The sequence below is a fragment of the Aplidium turbinatum genome, chromosome 16 (assembly GCF_918807975.1).
Source record: "Aplidium turbinatum chromosome 16, kaAplTurb1.1, whole genome shotgun sequence".
Lineage (NCBI taxonomy): Eukaryota > Metazoa > Chordata > Ascidiacea > Aplousobranchia > Polyclinidae > Aplidium > Aplidium turbinatum.
The window spans coordinates 5,058,439-5,064,573 of record NC_137487.1 but is presented as its reverse complement, the minus strand read 5'-3'; the positions used below and the strand labels follow the sequence as shown (position 1 = coordinate 5,064,573).

Here is a 6,135-nt window from a genome sequence, read left to right as displayed (position 1 = left end):
TTTGCTACTTGGGAAGGTAGTAGGCACGAGGGGCGTAACCGTCGGGCGAAGCAGCGGGGGGTCTGGGGGGCCTCCCCCAGAAAATTTTGAAAAACACTTCCAATTTGGTGCGCTCTGAGAGCATTTCCAAAACAAAATCTTCGGACTTTTCCAGTCCGAGGATAAAGATTCAATCAATCAAACTGGGACTAGTCTAGAATGTTGGCTGCTTTTTTAGACTGAGCACAAAAACTTATTGTCAATGTCATCTGTAAGCATTTACGACATGCATTGGACTGGTGCACTAGTAAAGAGCAAATAATTAGCCTATAAATTAAGCTAGTCCATTCTTGAAGAACACAAGTATGTTTGCTCTGAACTTGTGATGTCAGTCTATTGACCCAAAGAATTTAAAAAACACTTGTGCTGTTTCAGTACTGGTTGGTTAATGTACCCTTTGGAATTGCATGTCTTATTGTAGAATCTATGTTTTTTTTGGTAAGAGAACCAGCTTTATTTTCAGCGTACTCAGTAGCCTATAGTTACAAGCCCGAAAATCACTCATGCGTAGAGGCTGTATTCCTTTCGCCTGAAACCAAAAGCAGCCGCTATGAGATACGCATTGACGTCACTGGGAAAGCAACTTTAACCATAACACCAGATAACACATCTGATTGGCTAAGCAGCTGGTGTCGTGTTGCAAAACGATTGAGGATTGGATAAAACGAAGGCGTTTTTCAATGTAGGGTAAGCAATTTTGAAAGTTGATTTCCCTGGAGCTTCAGTGATGGTTTCTGACAAAAGCGTTTGCGTTAATTGGCATTTATAGGCAAGAAATGCGGTTTGGTGAGGACTTAGACTACTCACAAGCGTTACGAGTAATTCTAGTCACGAACACAGTAATTTTCAAGTTAAAATAGACTTGATAAAAATAATAAGAAGTTAAACCTAGAATTCAGTCATTATATTTTGCATAGTTTTCGCTCAGGTAAGCACTGCTTTCCTTGCTTTCCCTCACCGATCGTCACTGCAAAATCTCGTTCAAGCAAAAAATTCAAACTTAACATAATATGTATTAGCATCTAAAAGCAGCCTATTGAAATTGAACAATTTTAGGTGGTGGCAGACGCACGACAGTGACAGCTGTAATAGGCTAAGCAGATACTTGGTGTCAAACAGTAGGAGTTAAAAGATTAAATATACAGAAGTGGTATCAACTACACAATGGACGTATGCTAATCAGCTTAAACTTGTGCTCGCAGATAGGTTTTCAGGTAGCCACTTTAACAAGTCGAAATTCTGCCACTGAAATTGACTACAATGCAACCGCCAACCAATCAGAACGTGTTATAAGAGGCTACCGTCCAATTGTGACCCTTATAGCTCTCATTCAGAGAGTTAAGGCTTGTTTTGAACTTTATTTGGAAATTACAGAAGAAAAAGAGCAATAGCAGAGGTGAGAATCGAACACGCGTCAATGAAATGACTACTTTCTAGCCCTAACCCTAACCCCTAAGCCAACCAGCTGACAAAAAATCCATCGCTTAATTTGCTTTCTATGATCTTATTTTCGCAATTTTTTACGTCACTTAAACCGCAGCTTATGATTGGTTGGCGGTTTCATTCTAGTCAATTTCAGTGGCAGAATTTCGACTTGTTAAAGTGGCTACCAGGTTTTCAGCTTGCTGCAGAATAATGAAAAGGTTTCAATTTCAGTAATGTGTTTGGGGAGATCTACAAATTGAATAAAAACGTGTTTTTTATTGTCAGTGAAATTCATTGTCAGTTTATTTTTATAACTTTTACCTTGAGCATATTTTCTATGCCTTTATTCTTATGAAATTCTATCTTACAGCATTTCACCTGGAATCGCTGCAGAAAGAACAATCGATTAGGGTATACAATTGCTAAAAACCGGCTTTCACTCATTTTTTCAATGTAAACAGACTACGGTACACCTCTCAAAGTCGGTGGCTCTTGTTATGCAAAATCTCTAGAAAACCGCTTTCTTAGCTTCAATTAAAGTTTGATTATGGTAAAACTACCAAATATATATCAATAAGCATATTGTCACTAACACTAACTAACAAGCGGGGCCCCTATGAGACCCCGCTTGATATGTTAAGGGTTAATTACTTTGACTCAATTATTTATTACCTGACTTAATTACTTTCTTTCTGTCTCAAGCAAGATATAACGTTCGCGTTTTGTCGCTTTTACCTTTTTCTAGACCTTTGCTATGTTGACTTGTATTGTTTTCGCTGTGATGGTCAGAAATCAAAAACAATTGAACTGAACTGAATTTTTAGGATAAAGTGGAAATTCTTCTTGACTTAGCGCAAAGCGTATTTGTGTTTGTCAATAAACAAGTTGTTCAAGGCACATAATTATGCAAAATGGTAATTTATCACATTTTATCACCCTGCTAAAGTCCAGGCTTTAGCCTACCCGCAATGCCAATCGTGTTGCAATTTAGTCAGTCAGCAGAAGACGACCATCAATAACCTTCTGCTGCTTTTGTCAACGGCTGTGTTTCAAACACTGAACCAATGCACTTCTTCTTCCTTCGTATGAGAGGTTGTTTTTTTTTGGACTACATTTCATTGGGGTCAAATTTCCGGGCATTCTTCGAGCAGCCACTTGATTGTAGTCCTCCAGCGTTGACAGGCCAACTGCCCTTGGAAGAGTAAACATCGGGCAGTGGTAGAGGATGTGATCTGCTGTCTGTTTTTCTGCTAGGCTCTGCACCACAGTTGCATGCCGCAGATGTTGATAGGCCCCATTTGTGCATCAAGGAAGAGAAGGGCCCAACACCTGTGCGGAGGCGATTCAGCCGACCCAGGCAGGTCGTCTGAGCTCCTTTCCTGGTGGCATGGGTCCAGCGTCGGGAACAAAGGTGTGGAGTCTGGAGGTGTTGTCTGTCCACTCCTCTTGCCAGGTTTTGGTGGTCCTGGATGAGGCACTGGTGTTGTGTTCCAGCAAGGATTGTGCTTGAGCGACAAAGGGGCTTCTCGATTTGAGGCGTTTTTTTATTACCGATCTGGTGATGTAGCTGTGGAGCGCGTGATGTGGCTCCAGTGACCGGCGAGCCAGGGAGAGTGTGGAAGCTTTGCGGCGAAGCTCAGCTATCTTGAAACACAAGATGTCAGAACATCGAGACAGACACACATGTGAACGAGTTGCTTCGATTGGCACTTTCATGAGTGAGGAAGAGGGTGATGCTAATGTGCGTCTATGTGTATGATGCGAGAGTGGCTCTTTGCAGTCTACAAAGTAAAAATGATTTTTTGGCGTCTAATTTGTCGCCCACACCTAGCATACAGCCTTTAGTTTAACATATTGATGATAGAAATAAGGATGCAATAACGTAAAAAGTCCTTATAAACTACAAAATGTTTATAAATGGTTTGAATTGCTTTGTAACTTAGCCTACATTGACGTATTGAGGGAAAACGCTAATTATCCTGCGGTAACCCAGACAGCAAAATCCGTCATTTTGTCATTGATTTAACGTCTGCAGACGAATCTGTATTGAATTCAAAGTCTAAAAACGTTGAACCAATGTAACAATGACATATTTTGCTTACTGGGAAACAATGCTGCGGGTCTTTATCGCATTCCAAAAAGTTCTTGTTATTAAAAGAAAAGTGGAGATGCCGGGGATTGAACCCGGGGCCTCATACATGCAAAGCATGCGCTCTACCACTGAGCTACATCCCCATCTTGTTTTCAAATGAATGAAATGATCATTTTTAAACGGGTAATCGATGATAACAATCGATATTTTTTTTGACGTTTTCCGAAACACTCTCTTCAGTTCAGTTCAGTTGTTTTTTATTTCTGACCGTCATATCAAAAACAATACACGTCAACATACTGTTGCAAAAGTCGAGAAAAAGGTAGAAGCGACAAAACGCGAACGTTAAAACGTGCTTGTGCCTTGTGACGTGCGAGGCCACGTGCTTGTGCTTGCTGCTTACACATCAGTTCAAGTGGATAGCCTATAAAACGCTCTGAGTACGTAAGTAACATGCACGAGTCTTGGTGAATTTATTTGCACATAAACTTGGAGTTTGCTTCAATAAGTTTAAATAATTAGGCTATTCCTTGATTTTAAAGTTTAATCTTATTTTATTTTAACAACACTTGGTTGATTTCGTTGAATCTTTATCTTCGGACTGAAAAATCCTCTAAAAGGTTACAGCCTGCTCAGTGCCGTGTCAAGGGGAGGGCCAAAGGGGGCCAGGCCTCCGGGCCCACCATCTCAGGGGGCCCACAGATAATAGGCTTTTGCGTTTCAGTTTTTTTTCTCTATTCTCTAGTAGACTATTCCTTTCGATTGGTGGTGTTAGGGGTGTGATTGTCAGTTAATGTTGTTTCGATCAATGGTCTTTCGACTCTTCAGTCAATGTTTGTGGTTCACTACAATCTTAGTAGTTAGTTTTAGCATGCATGTTCTTTGCTCTCAGTTTTCTTTAATAGGCTTATTCTCTAGTATTTATTTTGATCAGTGGTGTTAGGGGTGTGGTTGCTAGTCAATCTTTTGTAATTGTCTTTTGGCTCTTCAGTCAATGATTGTGGTTCGGTGCATTGTTAGTAGGCTAGTTAGTTTTGACATGTATCTGCTTTGCTCTCAGTTTTTTGTAGTAGGCTATAGGCTATTCTGTAGTATATATTTTAAGCAATGGTGTTAGGGGTGTGGTTGCTAGTCAATGTTTTTTCAGTCAATGGTCATTCGGCTCTTCAGTCAATGTTTGTAGTTCTGTACAATGTTAGTAGTTAGTTTTAGCATGCATGTTCGTTGCTCTCAGTTTTCTCCAGTCGACCTATTTCCTAGTATTCATTTTGATCGGTGGTGTTAGGGGTGTTGTTGCAAGTTAATGTTTTTTCGGTCAATGGTCTTTCGGCTCTTCAGTCAATGTTTGTGGTTGGGTACAATGTTATTAGTTAGTTTTAACATGTATCTGCTTTGCTCTCAGTTTTCTGTAGTAGGCTATAGGTTATTTTAGTATTCATTTCGATTGATGGTGTCAGGGGTGTGGTTGCTGTTCAATGTTTTTTCAGTCAATGGTGTTTTGGTTCTTCAGTCAATGTTTGTGGTTAGGTACAATGTTAGTAGTTAGTTTTAACATGCATGTTCTTCGCTCTCAGCATTCTCTAGTATTGTTTTCGATCGACAGTGTTAGAACTTAGAAGTGTGGTTCGGTCAATGTTTTTTCATAAATAGCAAGCACAGAGGGTACAATGTTGGTAAGTGGAATCGGTAGAGGTAATGCTAAGCCCCTTTAGTATATGGCAATCAGGTAGGTTTATTTGTGCATGAGATTACAATAAAGTGGTTTAAACCTATCAGGCAAAACATAATAACCATCTTGGTGAAAGTGTTGAAATGTTCTTTTTGCTAAAGCTAATTTTGTTGCACCCAAAAATGTTTTGCTCTGGTTAACAATGGTTAACTAAATCTATAAACAGGGAATATATTTCCTGTTTATAGATTTAGTTAACCATTGTATTTTATTCAGATGTAGTTAAGTTGTATGTATATTATTCCTGAAGAGGACATCTTGTGATGTCGAAAACGTTCGATACTTAATTTGTTGCGTAGTTTTGTGTTTCTATATGTAATAAACTTGAAGATGTTAAACTTGATCACGTTACTCGGCTTCGTATGCCTATGGTTCAACAAGACAAACTCTCTACCGAAGCTCTATCATTTTTAATATGAATAGGCTACACCTCTCAAAGTCGGTCGCTTTTGTTGTGCAAAATCTCTAGAAAAACGCTTTCGAGTTTCAATTAAACTTTAGAGCATTTTGTCACTAACAAGCATGCTAAAATATTGCAATTCAATCCCAAGATTTCTTGCGATTAAGCTAGGTGGTGATAAAATGTCTTTAAAAAGCATAAAACTCTCGAGAGTAATATTTCACCATCAACTGCACAACTTGTTGAACTAGGCTTCATTGTTGAAACTGAATATTACAGAACAAAGATTCACTATTTTACATAAAATTCAAGTCTCAGATAACGAGAAGGTCAATGCAACAACCAACAAGACCAATATAAGACCATGCTGGTCGCAAGATCTCAGAGGGTTCCACGTTGTGGAGTGAAAACAAACAAATCCTCAGTTCTTAATCAGCTTCCAGCATCGTA

The 6,135-nt window shown here is 39.3% G+C and overlaps 1 non-coding gene across 1 annotated transcript; it reads right to left on the bottom strand.

Annotated features, from left to right (window-relative positions):
• Nucleotides 1-3,627: 3,627 nt before the first annotated feature.
• On the bottom strand, nucleotides 3,628-3,699 carry Trnaa-ugc (transfer RNA alanine (anticodon UGC)). The gene has a single exon. It is a non-coding gene; the product is annotated as a tRNA-Ala (tRNA).
• Nucleotides 3,700-6,135: the final 2,436 nt, after the last annotated feature.